Below are 20,972 nucleotides of genomic sequence, written 5' to 3' on the forward strand. Positions count from 1 at the left end.
TTTTACATCACAGAAACCATGCATTTGTACAGAAGCATGTCCACTTTTGAACAACAGTGCATATCTGATGTGTCTGTGTCGTATTGCTACATGTTTGCAATACTTAGGTTTTTTTTTATGTCAAATTCCTAGTTGTGTCTGTGTAGTGGATAGGCATATTTACAGCCTCGCTTTGCTTCTACTTTTAACCCAGATGGATTTTCTCTTCTTTGTGACCATAAATAAATGTCCAAATCATATCTGCCTGTTCATGAGCAGAATTTGACCGACAAGCGGGGTAATAATCTTTTCTGCTGGGAGGGATTACTGTTGCAGTAAAATGCAAATAGCAGATGTAACCCATATGCCTCCATCATGATTGCAGGTGCACAGGTTTTCCAGTTGCCTGTTCAGAGGTGCAAATCAGAGATCAGGTTTGGTCATGAGGCTGCCGTATCCACGTGCTGGAGGAATATTTGATGTCTTCGTGGAGATGAACAGTTGGAAACGGTGTTATTTCATACTGGGTCTGAAAGGTTGTCAGACACGTTGGCAGCATTTGTCCCTTTTTTATTAATTCAGCATCTGGATGCAATTTTTCGTTCAACCTGTAACGTGAAGAAGAATGCCATGATAAACTCAGAGAATTAGTCTGTTTGCTTTTCCACAATCATCATCCAGAGGTAATTATATTAAATGGAGTGGACTAATGGGAGGTGTAAATAATTGAGCAGTCATCCACAGTTTATCTTTTTAACAGCTTGGTTGTGTTAATCACTATGCTTCTTCCATTATTTACACACAAAGTGACAAGTTTTAGCAATTAACCTGGAGCTCTCCATGCATCGAAGTGAGTTGTCACATCTCCTCTTTTAATGTATTCATTTGATCCAACCCACTGCTTCCGCTCTCGACTGCGAGTAATTTTCTGAAGAGGTAAAAAAAAAAATAAAAATGTGCTTTGGATTTTTGTGCAGACTTTAATTACATATGAGGTTTTAGTTCAAATATGTTTTTCTTGTTTAATTGTGGCCGGGCTTTCATATCATAATAGTTCTCTGGATTTTAACAAAAGCATGAATCATTATCTTTACTCTTTGGGATTGTCCTCACTTATAAGAAAACCTAGAGTAAGAATATTGCACCTGGAAGAATAATTTTGCACATCATCATTTTTTTTTTTTTCAAGTTGAGAGATTCAATTACAGTTTACCCCAGGACATGAAAGAGTGTCCTTCTACTGCAACAAAGAATTTTGCTGCCATAAGTGCTATGCTTGATCGGCAATAGCAACAGGTGAGTGCGAGTACGCACTGCAGCAAAGCAAATGTTTTTTTGGAAAATGGCATTGATTGAAGTAAAGGGCAACAAAAATTACTTTCTTATATGACTATTTTGTCCAAATGTTTGAGAAATTTGAAAAGTCGAGTGAGTGATTGCAGCTATGTTTTGTCTCGACAGCAATCTGATACAATACATGTTTGATTTTGCTTCTCATCTACAGGAGTGATCTTCTCACAGTTCAACCCAACAACACTGTCAAGAATAGGGATAGAAATGTCAACTAAGAGCCAGTCTCTCTAATAATCCTGACACACTTTAGTGATGATCTGTCTGTTTCCAGAAGGATGGAAGACCATGTGAGCAAACAAGACTGTTTTTTTTTAAGTTAACAAATTTTAGAGTGACAGCCAGGAACCCCAGATTGTAGTGCCATTAACAAAATGCAATTAAAAATCAAAACAGAAGTTCCTCAAGGGAAGACGAGTCGTGTTCAAGTCCAGGCAATTATAAAATATTAATGGGTCCAGAGATGACGGGTGAGTTTGAGAATCTTACTCAAGTTGTACTTAAGTTGCAAAATTAAGACTTCAGATTTTAGACGTGTGCCCTGTAAAATCATGTAAAAAATTTTTTAAAAATGTAGAACCTTAATACATTTGGCAGTCACTCTAAGCACTTGATACTTGGACATACTGCCAAGCATACTGCTTTTATGCCATATGTTTGATAGTTTAGGTTTGCATACTTGGATATAGAAATAGTTTTCAGGCAATGTACAGGGCACCCAAAGATCTGTCAACCAACCTGTGCCTGTGTAAGAAAGCTACCACCAAAAATATATATTTTTTAATAAAAAGTTACATACTGCCAGATTATCTATGCATCAATCTATTCAGAGTTTCTGAAGTTAGTTTATAACACAGCGCCTTTACAGTTCATGTTAGCTTTGTGTCCTTCAGTTTTTATAGACACACTCCAGTTATGACTTGCTTGGATTCTTTTTACATGTTTGTTAGTGAAGTGTTGGATTTTTAAAGCCTTCTACTTGAAATAGCATGGCCTTGTGGTTTATTGTAACAGATGAATTCCAAGCTTACTCTCTATTATCAGGATGGAGATAATTGTGGGTTTCTCAGAAAACCTACAAGAACTGATTGACATGGAAATGTCATTTGAAATGAGACTTCCTTCAAAAACTAACTTGCTGAAGGGGCTCATAGTCTGGCATTTCAGAAATTAGCTGATCTTCTTAACAGATGCTAAAAATCACAATATTTATCTGGTATTGTATCTGTAAAGGGTTTAATTTTTTTTCCTAGGCAGACATGAGATTTCATGCTTGGTCCCTGAAAAGGACAGTTTTTATCCAATATGTTGCTAAACATGGTTTGTGTTGTAATCGCATGTTGGCAAGTACTCTTTAAATATATATAGTACAGTTACTCATGTACGTTTAATTTACTTCTCAATGTACCATATGTGCTACACCTTCAGCTGAGGACACAAACAGGTGTATACATGCTGAAAATAACTTTAAAGCTAATTATTATTTTTCTGATAAGTTTGTGATGAAAGCTGTAGAATTGTTATAAATAATTGAAGTTCAATTTCCCCAGTTCACCTTCCCTGATAACACTGATGATGGGTAATTTACCTGCTGGTTGCCTGAAAACAAATGCTGATTGTTTCTTGGGTAGTTAACTCTTAATAAAATTGTGCAGAGCTATATAATAAACCCTACATCGGGGCTTGTAAAAGGAACTACATGAAATAATTTGAGCTGTAGTGCCCAGAATGCTGTCTCAAAACATAGAGAAGCTAAATGAACAGTGTGTTTCATGTCAGGGGTCTGAATCCAGTACATTTGGGGTTATAAACACCATTATCAAACTGAACTTGTAGTTCTTGTACAGCATTCCTCATTTCTATGCTCTGCCTGCACATCTCATGACTGATGTGGACTGATTGCTGGAGCGAATCAAACAGATGGAGAGAGAAAGAGAGCAGCAGATGGAAAAAAAAAAAAGAAAGCAGCAACTTTGCAACAAATGGTCTTTCAACCTAACTTACAAAGACCTGTACAGATTCATGTGGTAAAAACATGTATGATTTCTATCTACTTCATCCAGATGGTTGCTTAACAACAGCTTTCGCAAACAAGCAACTTAAGCTGCAGCTCTGAAAGAGTGATCACAGCTCGCATGGTATATCTCACACCCATGTTTGCAACACATCAGCTATTGGCAGTGACTTCATAAAAATTTACTGACAAGAAAGGAAAGGTGTTGGCAGACCGATAAGGTTAACAAAACTGCAGTAGTAATAAGCTGTCTTAATGAGATGGCTGATAATAGATATTGGATTATCGAATAAACAAGCTGAGACGGCTACAGCCTTACATTTGGGCACATGTTTCAAAATGTAGAAATTTCAGACATTGTTACTCAGCGAGTTTAAGAAATTAGACACAAATATTTGCAGAAACCCAAGTTGTCATTAAGTTTAAGAAAACATTGAAAATTAGAGTGTAAAACTTGCTTAACATGAGTATCATTGCTCATGGTCTTGTGTGATTTAAAATTTAAATCACAAAGACCTTTATATTTTCTCCACAGAAAAGAAAGTTTTCTGTCATTCAGACTAAAAATATATTATGAATGTCAGAGATTAAGTCAAAGTAGATTTTCAACCTCATTTTCAAATCATAGAGATTCGTTTTTTTTTCTCTATAGATCAATGACTAATTATGCTGTGGCACACTTGATAAGTAACACCCAAAGATCATATGCCACATGTTTATAAATGATTACTAAAAGCATTAAGCATTTCCATTATAATTTTACTCATTCTTTTTCAATTTTGACTGGAGACATCTTTTTAGGGTCAAAAAATTGGCCACCTATTTAGTGACATGTGGGTGGCCATAATGTTACTGCTAATAATGTATGTTATTTGTAGCTAACAAGCACAAATGAAGCCTTGTCCAATATGATTTGTGCACAGCTGTCAATTTCTAAAAGAAAAAAAAGCCCATTAATTGCATTGCCAGTATTATTTTGACAACTATCCAAATCCAATCTGAAGGAAATGTGAAAGTGTACAGCCAAATGTCTTCACTGAATCTGTTCCAGATTAAAAATAGCAAATGAAGCTTTGGCATAATACAGTTATGCTTTGAGGCAGTGTTGGAATGTATATCCTTGGGAAATCCTACTCTGAGATGAGAAAATAGTGATTGGTTGGGGACTAATTATAACTGTGAATAAATACGCAGAAGGAAAAGAGAGGCTAAGCACATTGTATTGCAGGACGGAGGCATCTAGTGCATTGGTGCAGCTGACTGATGTGCCTAATTGCACTTGTTCCGGAGTGCAGCTTGGAGGTATAAGCCTCTCTTGGCTGATACAGAGTGACATAAGCATTCATTTCAAGATGCCTCTCTGACCACCTGGTGAGTGTATGTCTAATATTCAGTTTCATCCTCATGATAACTGAGCAAAATCTAATGAAGACGCCTTTGTTGTGAACTGAATTGTGGCATGTGTTTGTATGACTGATGCTTTCAGTTTAAGGAGTATACACTTTTTTAAAAAATCACATACTGGTGTAACTTTTACATTTGAATCTACACATGAACTTTGCAGCTTTTTATATGTTAATATGGAACACTACATATTATTCCTGATTTATGTTTTGTAGGCAGTGGGATATTCTGCTCTAAATCTTGAATCAAAACTCATGTCTGTGCCTTTTGCTCTGACACAGGGATTAAATAGATAATTTGGTTATTTTAAATGTGGTGTCTGGTAAGAGATTATGGCAAGTGAGCGTGCTGCAGAAAATTAGCTGAAGCATTCTCAATTAAATCCAACAGAAAACAATTGTCCACTTAACAAACAGCCAGACTGATGGATTAATTACACAATTCTGTGAAGTTAAAACAACAAATCTCAAATTATTCTGGTGTTAAATGCAAACTGTATTTACTTTTTTACTTTACTGTCATCAGGTTTGCATTAGATAGTTAGCAATGGTATCTTACTTTCAACTTTAGAGTTGGTATTGTGTTCTCAGGCCTGCAAACTGCAATTCTTATCATTCAGTTTTAGTTTTATTAGACTACAAGTCAGTGAATGTTTTGTCAAGTGGAATATGGTTACATAGCGTTTGGCATTATAGCTGATTCCTATGAGTGTTTTTTTTTTTTTTTTTTTTTCTTTTTCAAACCCATGTCATGACACTTTCCTACCAGCTTCGGGAAAGTAATACAAAATTTGCTTAAAAATGTCTCTTGTCATTCATGCATTTACTGTTTAGAGATGATTTCAGTAATCCTGACTGACATGAAATAGGAAATCCAATCCAACTTTCCAATGTCAGACATAATGAAAAATGGTTGTCAATTCTGTTTTTCTTGATTACAGAGAAATTTAACATTTCAGTTGCAGCAGATAAAAACCTGACATACACATTCAGGTTCTATTTATGTCTGAAACCTTTAGGAACACCAAGAAACTATCAGTTTCCTCAGTATTTTACATAGTTCTACTACACATGTCTTTTTATGAACCATTTTCTCTACAAGGGTTTTAAATTATTTAATATATGCATAATATTTCACATTAGTCTTTTTTTCCCCTGTCTTCTTTGGAGAGCTGAATTTAGTTTTTAATACTGCATTTTCATTTCTCTGCAGCTTGTTTTACTGTCCTTAAATTTCTATTTCATCAGCCGAACAAATCTTAAAATCCTTATGACTTTGCGATGAAGCTCGTTTATTTCCCTGTGGAGCTGCTGTGATTTATCTTCATGTCTGATTCCTTGGTGAACCTTGGTGTGATGCTGTTGTGAGAATGCTCTCTCTGTCTAATCTTCCGCCTCACACACAGATATGCGCTTTGAAAGTGATATCCTCAAAGCTAATCCCAGCCATTTGTCACAAGCGGGTGTTTCAGAGCTGATGGTAGCGATCATTTTTTAAACTGCTGTTTGTGTATTAACTGTTTGATGAAAGGATCTGTTTTCACGCTTAACCTTGACAACAAATCAAGCTTTTTGTGAGGATTTTTTTTCAATGTCCTGTAGAAAAATGTATTCTACTCTAGTCAGACGTGGGTTAATGCTTGGAGACGATGTACTTCATGTCAAGATTAAATCACTGATGTGAAAGATGAAGGCATTTCTGCAAGATATGTATGTACAACATGTGACAGATCTTTACTAATACATGACACAGGATATCTGCAGCAGATAAAAAATATCTTCAAAGAGACTTGGTCTGCCTGTAAGACAAAAAACGTGAAATTGGAGGAGAAAAATGGAGGTTGTGGTTGAGTCTCAAGTGGTAAGAACTTATAAAACAATTTATGAGCAAAACCAAAGTTACTCCTTCCCTCTGTCTTGGTGTAAATGAACAATACATTTAGTTAATTGCTTCATTTAACCTTGATTTATAAAGTCCTTGTGTTTAGAGAAAAGAGGATTTTAGAGTCAAAAAGTGTAACTTTCCCAGAATAGCATCATGTTAAAACCGTGAACTGGAACGATTATTTTGTGGTTGCATAAGCTAAAATTCAACCAGGCAAACAGCTCTAAATAATTTGACAGTCTTGAGAAAAGCTACTCTCATTCATGAGCCGCTCAGCGTGCGCTGATGTTATCTTTTCGCCTGACTGTCATTTTGTGTAGGTTTTAATTGGAATCTCCCTCCTCCCCCCTTTGCTTTGATGGTTATATCTGTTACAACATTTCACATTTCATTTTAAACTTTTCAGTTTCAACAGACGGTTATTTCATCATGCATTGTGTTTGCTGGCTGCAACCCAAACTCTTTTTTTTTTTTCACCATCAGTGTATCTGTAAATACGGAGGACTTCAAAGCTGCTGCCACCCCCCCAGGGTGCCTCTGCACATTTACTTTGATTGTGTGTTGATGTGCACTTGTGCAAAATGTTTGTTTCTGCAGAGGTTGGATTTGTGTTAATGAAGGGCCACAAATGACAGGAAGGTGTTTTCCTTCATGATGTCACAATATGCTAAAAACAATCGATTTATCAGCACTTAATGAGTCTGCATGACTCAGCTCAGTATTTATATTTCATGAGTGAGAGCAAATAGTGCCAATTAGAGGCTCAACTTACTTGAGATAAGAAAAAAGACCTCTTTCTGTGTATGAAATAACACCATTTGACACAATTATGACATAATTCTGTCGTTTACGTCATGATTTTTAAATATATTCATCATGGAAGCAGATATTTCTATATATATAAAAACAGTGCAACTCCTTATGCGTGTGAATGTGTGAATGGCTGAATGTAGTAAAATATCTTCGATTACTCAATAAGAAATGAATTACTTTAAGTAGTGTTTTTACAGAAAATTGTTGAGGGTATTAACAGAGGAGTTCATCTGGGAATTGCATTTAAAGGATGTCTTCTCTTTGTATTTGGATATAAGTTGCAACTTATATCCAAATACAAAGAGAAGACATGAAACGGTTAGTTGACAAGTCAAATCAGTGTTTTATACGCCCAACGGAGTTTAGCATTAACCAACCGTCCATCCATCCATCCATCCATCCATCCATCCACCAATTGTTCCATACATCCATTATCTACCACCTAATCTGTGGTTTGGTTGCGGTGAACTCATGATCATAGATTAGGTTGGAATGCAGACTGACCTTTTGACTCTGCTCTCTCTTCACCATATCAGACTGGTACAGCGTTTGCATCACTGCAGACGCCACACCACTCTGCCTTTCGATCCTCCGCTTCATTTATCCCTCATTAGTGAACAGGACAGCGAAATACCTCCGCTCCTTCAGTTGGGGCTATACCTTTCCCCTGACCTGGAGAGGGCATTGTAACCTTTTCTATCTCAAAATTGTGATCTTGGATTTGGAGGTGCTGATTCTTATGCCAGCTGCTTCACACTCTGCTGCAGATGATTTGATGATGCGAACACGTCATCCGTCTGTAATTATAAAGAAACCCAACAGTTAGTAAGAAAATAAAATGTATCTTTTATATTCTTAATGAAGTACACATGGGTCTCATTTTGTTTTACTTGATTTGTTTAAGATCTGACAGAAAGATCTCCTGTTTGAACAGGCAACTTAGTTTATTGTTTATTTGGATCATATAATTTCTATTCATTTTAAAATTGAGTAAATCCCATATATTAAAAATCATGCCCAGAAGACACAATGGCACATTCACCATTGCTTTATAAAAGAGGCTTTAAATTCAACCATTGACTGTAAAAACTATGTAAATACCACAGTGTTCTCGTATCTCCCCCCACAGAGGAGAAGCTAAGATCTCATTTATGGGTGCAGCCATAACACATTTTATTTACAGTCTGTTAATTCAACTTAATGAATTGTGGGGATTTTTAGTGGGGGGTAATATTAATGTGACATGATTTGTAAACAGCAGCTCCTCTTAATTAACAAGGTAAACAGACGCAAAATCTGTTTATGAAAATAATATAAATATTTTGTATCTGTTAATGCTTTTGTGGACTTAGTAAGTAGTTATCAGTAAATAGGTAAATAATAGGTGTCTAAAGACAGTTTGTGATTAAATAAAGATAATTTCTCTAACTTAAATGTTTGTTGCCCTGTATGTGCAAATCTGTGCAATGTTGCTTGAGGATGATTTTATCTCAGGCTCTCAGTTCACATTGACAACTTAAAGACTGTATTTAAAGTTAGAAATAATGTGGAAAAAGTGCTAAACTTAATGACCACCAAGGACTACCATTTACCACTTGGAGTAGTGGTAAATGGTGTTCAGGTGCAACATCCATTTGTATGTGATAGTGTGTCTGGATAAGTGTGAAATCACCTTAAAGATAATATTAGAGAAAAGATTTCCCTAACAGATGCCTATTATATGCGCTTAGCTTGATATTTTAAGGGTGCATTCACACCAACCCCATTTGGTCCACTTTATTCCACTACAAAGGTCTACAAAGTCTAGTTCGTTTGAGGAGGTGTGAATCCTCAGTCAAACTCTGATTTGGACCAAAGAAGCATACTCTGGTCTGTTTTTATACATTCCATGACAAAGCAAGTTGCGCCCATATGTTGTTCAGAGGTTTTCATGTTGTTTTCTACAGTGGTTCTTGTTCCAGCGCCATCACAGGCGAGGGTTTCGGTTCCTTTGACACAGTGCAGTGTGAAAGCGAAGTGCACCAGCTGAAAATGCAACAAATGTTGCAACTTTGATTGCAAATTGAACCAACTGTACTGGACTAATTCTTATGAAAGCACCATAAATGTCAGCATGGCTTACATGGTGGATGACCTAGCATGTGGGAATGTGTGGTGGGTGTTGGATATGTGGAAAAGAGGACAATGAATCTTTTAAAGAGAGGGATATTAGAGTCTCTGTTGAGGCTTGGTGCTTAAGAAAGAGAAGGTTAATCTGGGTGACTGATGTCAGGCCAAACAATGGAGAGTAAGTTAGCAGGAAAAGCCCTGTGTTAAGCACCACTAATGGCATTAAATGAAATAACTAGCTTAAGCTGAATCTCATGCTGTTTTTACATACTAATGTTATGCAATTACTTTCTTTGTTACTATAATTTAAAGGGTGTTTCTCTGCTGTGCAAAATCTGTTCTCTTGATGCTCCCTTATGAAAGAACTTGGTCTTTCTTGTCCTTACAGAATTACCCTCCAGGTTAACATGGTCTAGTCACTGTTTCCCAGACCAGCAGATATGGAAGAGAGGTGGTTATTATGTTTTTCCCTGAGTGGGGCAGACATGAGTAAAGAAATGAAATGAGATTGAAAAGCGTGGAAACAACAGAATTTGGGTCTTTGACCCCAGGAGGCGTCACCACTTGAGAAAGAAAAGGTTTTACAATAAGGGTCCAAAGTTCAGGTTAGAAATTATGTTTACCTTGCACAAATTATTCTCAGCTATGATTTTACAACAATGCAGTGCATATAATAAAATCTCTAACTAAATGCTGATATTATAACTTTTTGGCACAGGGGAATAGAGGCAAACAGTGATTTTCATGGGCTTCTATTGTTGCCTTGAAATAGATCTTCAGGCTGGGCTTTTAATTATTCTCTCTTGGATAGATGAATCAGAGATATAGGTGTTTTTAGTAATTTTTCCCTCCTTGAAACTCAACTTTTTAACCCCCATTTTAATTCATTTAGCTGTTTTGCTTTCCAAAACTAACTCAACTCAGCTCGTCAGAAAGTACATCATCTTGTTTTGGAAGCTTTTCAGATGGAAACGATGCATTTGGAAAAGTCTGAGACATTATGCATATTAGGTTTATCAAATCCAAAAAGCTTTAATTGTTGCTTTAGACAATCAATGATGCCAGATGTAGAAACAGATGGTGCCCTTCGCTATGTTCTCTTACCAAATATTTCTTATTACTCTAACTAATAATCTTTGAACATTCATAATTAACATCGCCACTAGACTTGATTTTCTTCATTGGTCTAAAATCTGAAAAGATTTCATGGTAAGTGTATTGCAATACTAGCCGTCTCCAGTTTGCAGCCTTTGCTCTGCAGTGATGAAAAATAAATCGCCTATATCAATGCATCTGTTGATAGCAAAGCCCTCTACATTTCTGAACTTTAACATTTCCTGATGTGTTGCAGTTTTCTAGAAAAATACAACAATAATGCAACATGTTCTTCTCGGCAATTTTCGTTAGTCAGAAAGTCAGATTTACAATCCTAGACTGCTGCCGCCTTTACAGTCTGACGAAAGCACACTCAGGAGACAAAACAGAGATCCATTAAATACTTGATGCAGCCATTAATATAGTCTGCACTCTCTGCAGATTTGATATCTGCTTGTGGACTCATAAAGCCAGTGACCCAGATGGCTACAGCGTTGCGGGGAGTGTGCAGTAATTTTTGTGTGAATGTCAGCAGGAGGGAGACTTGTTCTCTATGCATCCATAGAGTCACACTTCAGGTGAGCTGTTGGTGTTGTGAAAATCTGTGCTGAGGCAGATACGCAGATATTGTGTGACCCAGGTCCAGGTCTGAAGGGGTTTGTTAGGGGTGGAGGGGCATGCCTGACACAATGCATACACAGAGATGAGTCTGGTTTGTGAGTAGGAACAACCTCTGCATGTGGAATGAGAGGCAGCAGGAAAAGGAGGAGGAGGAAGAGGAAGGACTAACACGGGTGCAGCCTTCTTCTCAGCTCTGTCATGTTAATACAACACCAGGCTGTGTGTGTGTGCACGCCTGCGTTTGTGCATCCAGAGGGCTATCCGGTAGATTGTGGTATGCTCGGGAGAGAAGATGGGAGCTGCGAGACATTGATTGGTTGTTGGGTTTCATGGGGTGTGGCTAGAATTTGAATGCCTGCCTTTCGCACAGGCAGGTTTCGGGGACAGTGACCGAAGAGGGATGGAGTGTTTGAGCCTGTGTGTGTGGTGGTGGGGAGAGTATCGGAGCTTGTGAGAGAAAGGAGGAAAGAGAAGAAAAGAAGGGGGGGGGGGGCATATCGAGAGAGCGAAAGAAGGAGGGAGCTTCTGGGAGCAATTCTGGACTACCGCTCAAACACTGCAGTCTTTCTTTTGCTTCTCTGAGGAAACAGGGTTCCCCTTCTTGCTGCCTAATGCTCCTTCTTACTTCTTCCGTGGCTTCGTTGCTATGACCCTGATGGACACCTTGATCTCCTCACCCACCTAAAGAAGAGGAGAAACGAGCTGTAGCGGAGAAGGGAGAAACAAGAGGAGGCGAAACCACACACTTTGTCTCTGTGATGAGAGTCTGGAAATTAATTATCTACCGTCAGCACAGAGGGGGGAGCGCAGAGAGGTGCACAGTTAATAGAATAACTGAGAGTTGAAGAGGGTGACTTTGTAGAGGTGTGAAGAACAGGCTGTGGCGAGGCGCAGAGAAACCCCTAGGCACTTCTCAGAAACAAAAAAGGGACAAGTTTGGGTCGACGCGTGAAGTGAGGAGGAAATTAGGCAAGGAAGTAACTCCACAGGGATACTAATTCAAGAAGCCAAAGAACTGTCCAATCGCAAGCATCCTTCATCCTTTCATTCCTCTTTCCAACCTTCCTCTTAAATCCATAACTACATCCCTAACTCTCATCCCCTTGCCTTTTTTTTAGTTATTTTTTCTTGCATGTCAGCAAAAGCACATCATCAGCCACATTCACATGCTGAACGCTCAGATGCACCTAAGACCCACAGCGCAGCGTTGTATTCTCAGAAATAGATGTGTCATCTGCTGCTGAGTAAGAAGTTGATTTAGCTGTATTATAGGTGTCATTACTTGCTGGACAGGAGCACCTGCTCTGGAATCTCTTGTGAGACCAGGTAGGACATTTCTGGATAATTTTGGGTACTCCAAGCAGGTGGGGATGTGTTAAGCTCTCCAGTCGTTCACCTGATTGAAACGTTATGAGATGAAACTGCAGACCGGCTTATCTCCCAGAGCACGACACCTATGTTTGAGGGATTATGCTAAGGGAAATCGGGACGTGCAGCTGTACTTGTGCATGGCAAGACGGTGTCCGAAATACAATGAATTACACAGGTGGTGTCGCCAGAATGTGCAAGGTCTCGTGCCTAATGTAGTGACTCTAAAAGATTAAAGGCAACTCAATTGGGGTGACACATTTTCTTCAATAGATTAATTTAGATCACGTGTGACCCCATTTATGATATAATTAATCAAGCATTGCTAGGATTTGTCGGGGAGTCATAATTATCTTAAAATCCATTTCGCTGTTCTTGGAGGAGTAAGTCGTAGTACCTTGTAGTGAACTTGCCTCAGAGCTGAAGCACACAGAGTGACTATTAAGACTTTTTAAAGACTAATTGTGCTTCCACAATGAGACGCTCAAGCACAGATGAGACTCCGTACCGACGCAGTCCATCTCTGGACAGCAAACCTGACACTCCGCCCTTCACTTCTGGTTTTCACCGATTCAGTGGGGAGTTTGAATATAAGAGACCTCCTTTTGCTTTCGGCTTCCACACAACAAAGGGGCCAAAGAACTCCAACGGGCGCTACGCCCAGGGAAAGAAGTATGTGGTGTTTTACCTGGACCTCTCCTTCATATTCCTTCTAGAACTGCGGCGCTGCAGGATGGCTGAGGGTTGCATGATGGCCCTACGCTATGGAATGGTCTTCTTCAACCTCCTTTTCTGGGTAAGTTCTTCATTTTTTTCTTGCATCAAAGAGCGTTTGAATAAGTTTTGAAAACTGACAACAAAGCCATGTGTTTCTTTCTATACCTTATCTCTGTTTCTCCCTCACTGTGACTTTTCTGTCCTGTTAGCTGTTTGCTGGTCTGTGCAGTCACAGAGATGTTATATGAGAAAGAAGGGGCAGCATGAGGAAGAGGCAGATCATGCATTTAGATCTTGTGTACAAAGCCCACTGTGTGGGTGGGAGAAGCTTTTTCTGTTACCAATAACGTACTTTCAGTGTGGGTGTACTCTGAATTGTTTTCCTTGTTAAGCTTTGGCATATTGGAAGCTTGCATTGTGTGCAGACTTTAATCACAGTGGCGTTCCAGTTTTTCTGCAATACCTCTACTATACCTTCCTTCCTCCCAGTGCATCGATGCTGCTCAGTCCATCAGAGGATCTGCTGTCACTCTGCTCTATCTGACGGATTGTATCTGTTTGCTGTGGGGATGTTTGAGCTCCAGTGTGTCTGCCTCTGTCACTCTCACTCTGATAGCCTCACAACAGATCACTTTCATTTGCACAGTGACGCCTGTCGCGCTTCCCTGCTATGCTTCACATTTAAACATCTTTAGCTTGTGTATTTTCTTCCCACAGGCTCCCACAGTGCAATCCAATGCAACTTGTCACAGAGTTTTAAAGCCAGTCTTGCATCTGCGGCTATTTCTATGGGATTACTTGATTTGTCAAATGTCTGCTTTTATCACTGTGGGAATGAAATGAACGCCTTGAGTGCTGAAATGAAATCTGGCTGCCAAAATGCAACCCCCCTTGAGGAATAAGTGACCTCTTCTTTCATTATTTTCTTGTCTTTTGGTAGAGCCTTTGTTGTGTGGTTCAGGAATGATTGGTATTGTTTGGGAACATATTATTCTAACCCTCTCACTCACATGAATGCTCAGATCTGTTTTTCATAGTTTGCTTACATTTTAAATTGTAAGCAAAACGGTTGAATTGTTGAAAACATGCAATTTCTTGAATGGCTCAACAGGTTGTCAACTAGAAAATGCTGAAATGTAGCTTGCTATGCTTACATTGAAATGTAAGCATAGCAAAGAAAGAAAAGAAAATTGGACTATGTCAAAATCACTCCAACCACATTTTGAGGTTGGAGTGATTTTGCTTATGCTAAAGAGTGTAACTGTTGTAAAAAAAAACCCCCAAAAAACAAACCCATTTTAACTCTACGGCTTTGTTAAACATTTTTTAGAGAAAGAAGATCAAACTCCTCTCTTCTTTTCCCCACATTTTTAGAGACTGCTGAACTCGAGAGTTGGGGCTTTCCCCAAAAGACATTCACATTTAACCAGGACCAGGTCGAACCTGGTTCCCTGAAAACATGAAAGAACTGATTTGTCTTCCCACTACTTGGGAAACTAATAGAAATATATCTTGTAGTGAAAGTTTGTTCCTCTCTTCCTCTGTTGTATTCTGAATGTCTGCACTAGGCTACAGCAATAAAGGGACCATTTGCACTAGAGATGTGAAGAATAACTGATTTGTGCTGACTGGGTATCAGTTGTGTTTAGATGCTGCTGTTGGTTGAAATCCATCCCATTGGCTTTTAAGTGCACCATTTTAATCTGTGTCCTCTGAGCTGTTGAAAAGAAGGATGAAAGACAAAAAACTTCTAAAGATAATCTCTTCCACTGATGTCCTTGCTATACCGGGCTATTATTTTTTTCTCACTAGTGGCTGCTACTGTTTGCAATGAGAACTGCAGAGAGTGTTGCAAAATAAAGGCTGTGCAGTACATTTTGTTTCTTTGATCGGGTAGATAAAATAATACCCCTAAGGTATCAGCTTATTCTAACCCATAGATTAAATAAAGTGCTGACCAATATCGAATTTCAAATCACACTTATACCTTGTTTGGGTATAAGTGTGATTTGGAATAAGATTATGTAAGATTTGGAAATCCCCTGCAAAGGATTTTATGACAATGGATTGTTTTTAACAGTGGACAGCAAACTGAGCCATGTCTACTAAGCTATTGACAGCAGCCTCATCACCTGGACTAACCACTCAACTATCATGTCGTGAGGCTATAAAGAGCAAAATGACAAATATAATGAAGCCACTGTATTTTTACTTGAGGCTGTATAAACATTAGAACCTCACGTAAGCCCATTGCTATGTAATTTCAACCAGTAGCAAATATTTCCAAGATAAGCTATAGAAGAGTTAATTGTAGCATGCTTTCTAGTTTCATTGGTTTTAGGTTTTTGTCTTACCCATCAACTCGTTAGCTTTGCAGAATTGTGACAAAGTATCACTCTTCTCTTAATTCACCAAATCTACTCTTCATCTTACAGAATAAGGGCTTAGTGCAGAAATGCAGCGGAAGAGAGGAGTCAGTGTTTTATTATTAGCACTCCGTTTGTAGTGCCACCTGGGAGACATTATAGGCACAAAGAGCAACAGCCCTCTCCTCTTGTAAAGTCAGTTCTTTTCAAATCCTCCAGATAAGAAGAGAGGAGCTCTTCTAATATCAAACCTGTCATTGAAAATAATGAATCTCAGATAAAGTGGTTGTAGCTGTACGTTAAATTCAAACCCAACTTTAAAGGTCTTGATTTTCATAATAATCATTTAAGAGGAAGTGCTTCTTTTTGGCTTGACTGAGATAATATGAAAACTGATTTGATAAGTAAAATTACATTTGACTTCAACTTTTTCACTTTGAAATGCAAACTCAAAATCCGATGTGAGAAAAAAAGAAGGTGCACATGAATGCATCTTATTTATGTTAGTGAGACTTCAGCACCTCCACCTTACGTGTTAATAAACTGTCACATCGTGAGGAAGTAATCTATTCAACATATCTTACTCCTTGAAGACAGAAGAGGTGCTATAAAATTCTTGTGAAACCAGATTAAATATATCGGACGCAACCCTGTGTTAATATGTTGTGTATGTTCGCATTTATGCTGTGTGAAAATAGGTATGATTAAATCTCTTATTAGCAGTGTTCATGCGTAACTTTTTTTTACGTGTTTTGTTTTGAGGATAACTGCTCGGCATCAAAGCCTCCAAAAAGTGTATAAAAAAAAGATCTAAAGAAGGAACTACTTTTTAATGTAGCCTCCTCTAATCAGAAAAATGGAGTTGAGATTTTATATATTTACTGAAGCAGCTGCTTTGCTGGCTGAAGGACAAAACTTACACAACAACAACAACAAGAAACAGACTTTAAAGCAGAGCAGGTAGTAGAAATAAAGTGTCCTTCCATGCATGGGAGTGTTTTGAAAGTGAATTTTGATGCATATTTTTGGAATTTACAGTTGGAGATGAATGGTGGTGTGAATAAATATGAAACCAGATTTTGTTTTTTTTATTATATTTGAGCCAATTTACGAAGCCTTTCAGTTGCCACACTAAAATAACATGTTGCTTAGACAGACCTTGAACAAATTTAATTTCCTTTTGGATTACTGGACCAGAAAATAACATTTTGACATCTGAACAAGTGTCTGCTATATTCACACTATTGCGGCTGACGCCAAAATAATATCATTATCCATGTTACAAAAATATTAGTTGTTGTTTGAGTTATTATGTTAGTTATTGTCTAGTGAATTATGGTCAAGGCAGCTGTAAACAAAGTAAAACAAAATTTAAAATAAACTATATAAGCATAACCCACCAATCTTAGATTTGATTTAGCTAAAGTTTATCCCTTGAACACCATTGTGTATGTTCACATCAGCATTAAACCATGCTGTGCAATATGTAGGGGCTAGCATTGTGCTAATCAGCTGCTAATGTGCTAAAATCACTATCATTGTCATTAGCTTAAAGCCAAAATACTAATCCAGGACAAAAACAAATTTCTCAGTAGATTACAACATTAAAAATAAACTCACCACTTTGGGCAATCTTAAAGAATGTTAGTAAGAAGTAATTTTAAAGAATATTTCAGCTTGCTTGCTTCACCTGTTGACAGCATAAACTACTTCCAGACCGCCATCAACACACTTCCGGTTTTCCATCATGTAACTTGAGCCAATGTAAATAAACTGTGGAGCTTCCTAGTGGAACACAGTGAGTGAATCTAACAATCCTTAACTGAATCCTGTCCCATTACAGAAGAACCCTTTACAGTAACACAGCAACATAAAAAGCTAGCTTTGCAATTGTACTCAAGAACAAAGATATTCATTTCTGAAGAGAAGTCCTGTGATTTGATGAGACCAAAATATTTTAACTATTGTTAGATTTGGGGGACAAAAGGTGGAACTTTCGAGTTGAAGAAGGAAGCGTGAGCAAGGCGACCTACAAACCTGACCCAATTACACAACTACCGTCAGTAGGAATAGGCCAAAATTCCAGCTAACTGACCTTAAACAGGACACATTTTATTTGATTTAATGTCAGACAGTGAGAAAAATAGTTGTATGTAACTTTTAAGGAGATTTGATTTCAACTATATGTTTAGAAACAAGAAATGTTTCAGTTGTCTTGGCCTGTGTGCTGCAGATGCATTCAAATACATTTGGTATTAATATAAAGATATCCATCATTTTCGACTTGCTGTAAAGGAGGCAGAGCTTTCTTTACAGCACAGTTTTTGCACTGTGTCTCACCCCCTGCACACTTAAGGCAGATGCTTCCCCTACACCACGTTTTTCACATTTCATGCTGTGAGAACTCCACCTCCTGCAGCAGATCTCATGCCATGAATTACAGTACATGAGAGGCGGTGGAAACAAGTTTGAATCATGTGTTCACATGTGAAAACATCTTAAACTCATGTCACTGAGTAAAATGGTAATGCCATCCAGTCACAAGAAACATTTCTTTACGTGTAGTTTCTGAGAATCCATTGTGCATGAACGAGCTGGAAGCTTGAAGGGAAAATCACAGCATGATTTCGTGCGAAGAGAAAACATTAAACACAGTAAAGAACTAAGAAACTGGTATGAAAACCACAGAAAAAGCTGCATAGAGCATTTAAAATCACCATAAAAGGCTTTTCACCACTGTAAATGTCACCAGGTCAGATCTTAATATTGAGAATTTATGTATGTTTACATTTCCTGCTTGTGCATACTAATGTTTTCTGTGGAGTCATTTTGAAGCCTAAAATCATCCATTTGGATGGTTGTTGGCCATCACAAATTAACTCTACTGGCCAATGTGAGCCTGCACTGTTTCTTATTAAATCAGTGGTTAGTAGGTAGCCTATACAGAAAGTAGCCTGCATGTGTCGAAAACAGCAAAGACTACACATTGCCCTGAGGACATTATCCCCATGGTGACACATGGTGGTGGTGGCAGCATTGTGTTGTAGGGATGCCTTTCTTCAGGAGGACCAGAGAGGTTGGAGGTGGCTACTGCTCAGTGAAACGCTGGTAAAAAAAAAAATTATTGTGAAAGGGTTAATAGAGATGTTGTGATAACTTCCTGAAGGTGGAGTGTCAGAAAGAGCAAGCATCTCTGAAAGAAACAGAGGCCAAATTTTAAGGCGTTAAATTACAAAGTCAAATTTCTTTTAAGTCTTATTTGAAATATACATTATTTTTATAATGACTGAGGGTGTTGTACATACTTGATTGTGTTGTAAAATTACACAATGTGGCTAGAAAATACATAATACTACCCCTTTAAGTTGTTTTACAAAAGGAATGGGCAAACAATTTATTCTCTATGCATATAGCTAGATATCAGATGCCCTAAAATGGCAAAAGTAGGACTTAATACATATTCATTAGTTGTAAAAAAAAAAAAAAAGTGTATAGGAAATAATAAAATACAAAACCATGTAACCTTTTCCTTCGATTTAACGATAATGGGCTATTTTGTGCTGGCCTATTCCAGATTTAATGTGATAAAATGGGGAAAAAAATTCAGTGGGCTGTGGGCCTTTTAAAGGCACTGTATCTTTATTACTGTAGAGTAAAAGTAAAGCACCATCAACCAAAAAGAATACTAACTGAATGATTTAGTAAAGTAGACAAAAAGAGACCTTCACAGAGAACTCTGTCATGGTGCAAAACTCAATTCAAACAAGCTGCATGGTCCTTTTTTATGTTCACCTCCAGTTAAAGATAAATGTATGCAATATAGTAGGTTGATGCATGGATCCTACCCATTAAACATTGTGGTCCAGCTTTTTGTATGTGAGCTAAGTGCTATTTAAGCAGATTGCAGAAAAAAAAAATCTATATAATGATTCATTGATCTTCATAGAACTAATTTTCAGCTGTGATAAAGATTTAGTTTTGGTCGTTCTGAACAACCTGGCTCAAGTTACAACTGGGCGGACTTCAAGTCTTCTGTTTTTGAACTAGAAACCCTTCGTTACACAAATCTATAAACAGAATGAAAGGACGTGCAAAGGTAAACAGCTGGAGCTCTGCAGCACGTCAAAGGTTGGCTGGATACACACACACAGCGAAAGAGCAGCGGTGCAGCAGGGCACCCGTCATGCAGCTGGAGTGAAGTTGATGAGTACCATCTTATTATGGCCCTGCTGAGTATGAAGAGAGTCAGAGAATGTAATGCAATTCTAAGCTGGAGCACTGTGTGCTATTTGGACGATTTACAAAGATGAAAACAAATTCTCACCTTATAGTAGAAACACTAATAAAAATCTGCTTAAACATATCTCGTCTCTGTAGGCTTTCAGCATCAACGACAAAAATAATCAGTAACAGGATCAGATTGTCTGCCAAAGGCAGTCAGTGTACAGTGGTGTAGTGTGTTGTAAACACGCATCGACACCTGGATTAGAAAGTGACAAACAGGATTCCACTGAGAAAGCTGTCTTGTTGAATTGTTGATACTGTCAGCTTTAATTAATACCATTACAATTAAATACCTGTGCTGTAGGCAGGCATGCAGGGTGATGATGAAAAAGAACAATACGACACGCTGTGGGAGAAGACGGGAGGAAACGATGCATGCTCTTTATGATAAACATCCAGCACATCTGATGTTTCGTCCTTGTATTTTATTCAGCAAATATCTATGTCCTTCTGTAGTTTTAATGCTAAAATCTTTTCATCTTCCTTAAACTTTAGAAGTGGATTAAATTTTTCCCTTTCATGTTTTTCTATGGCTTTCTATTAGGTATCTATTGTAACAGACATCTAGCTCACTTTGAACACATCTTAGTTTTTTTTCAGCTTTATTGTTGCTAATGACATCAACTTACAGACCCTTTTAGTTTTTTTCTGTCACCACCTTTTCCAACTGAGTCTGTCAAAAGTGGCTCAAACCTGCGGCATCCAACTGATGCAACTGATGTGTCTGCAGTCTCTTCAGTGTTATTTCAACATCAGCGCAACTTTCCTAAATTCGGGAATGCTTGCCCTGCTAGCCTGGGCTAACGCGATAACAGCCCACAGTGATTAAAACACCAGACTGATTGAATTTAATTTGTTGAACTAAATGGTGGTGCAATAAACTACAGTTTACTGTCGCTTAAATGTAACTCATAAAGGCATCATAAGACAAACATTTGCTCTTCAGACTGTAAAAAGCATTTCTCTGC

At 38.0% G+C, this 20,972-nt stretch overlaps 1 long non-coding RNA gene across 1 annotated transcript in view; it reads left to right on the forward strand.

Moving 5' to 3' along the window:
• The window catches only part of LOC106952618 (uncharacterized), a 42,289-nt gene extending 27,658 nt beyond the window's left edge, over positions 1 to 14,631 (forward strand). The window contains exon 2 of the long non-coding RNA XR_001426027.1: positions 13,354 to 14,631. This is a non-coding gene — a long non-coding RNA (uncharacterized LOC106952618). The remainder of the gene's footprint in view (positions 1 to 13,353) is intronic.
• Positions 14,632 to 20,972: the final 6,341 nt, after the last annotated feature.

The sequence above is a fragment of the Poecilia latipinna genome, unplaced genomic scaffold, assembly GCF_001443285.1.
Source record: "Poecilia latipinna isolate Pla-1442-1.1 unplaced genomic scaffold, P_latipinna-1.0 Scaffold530, whole genome shotgun sequence".
Taxonomy (NCBI): domain Eukaryota; kingdom Metazoa; phylum Chordata; class Actinopteri; order Cyprinodontiformes; family Poeciliidae; genus Poecilia; species Poecilia latipinna.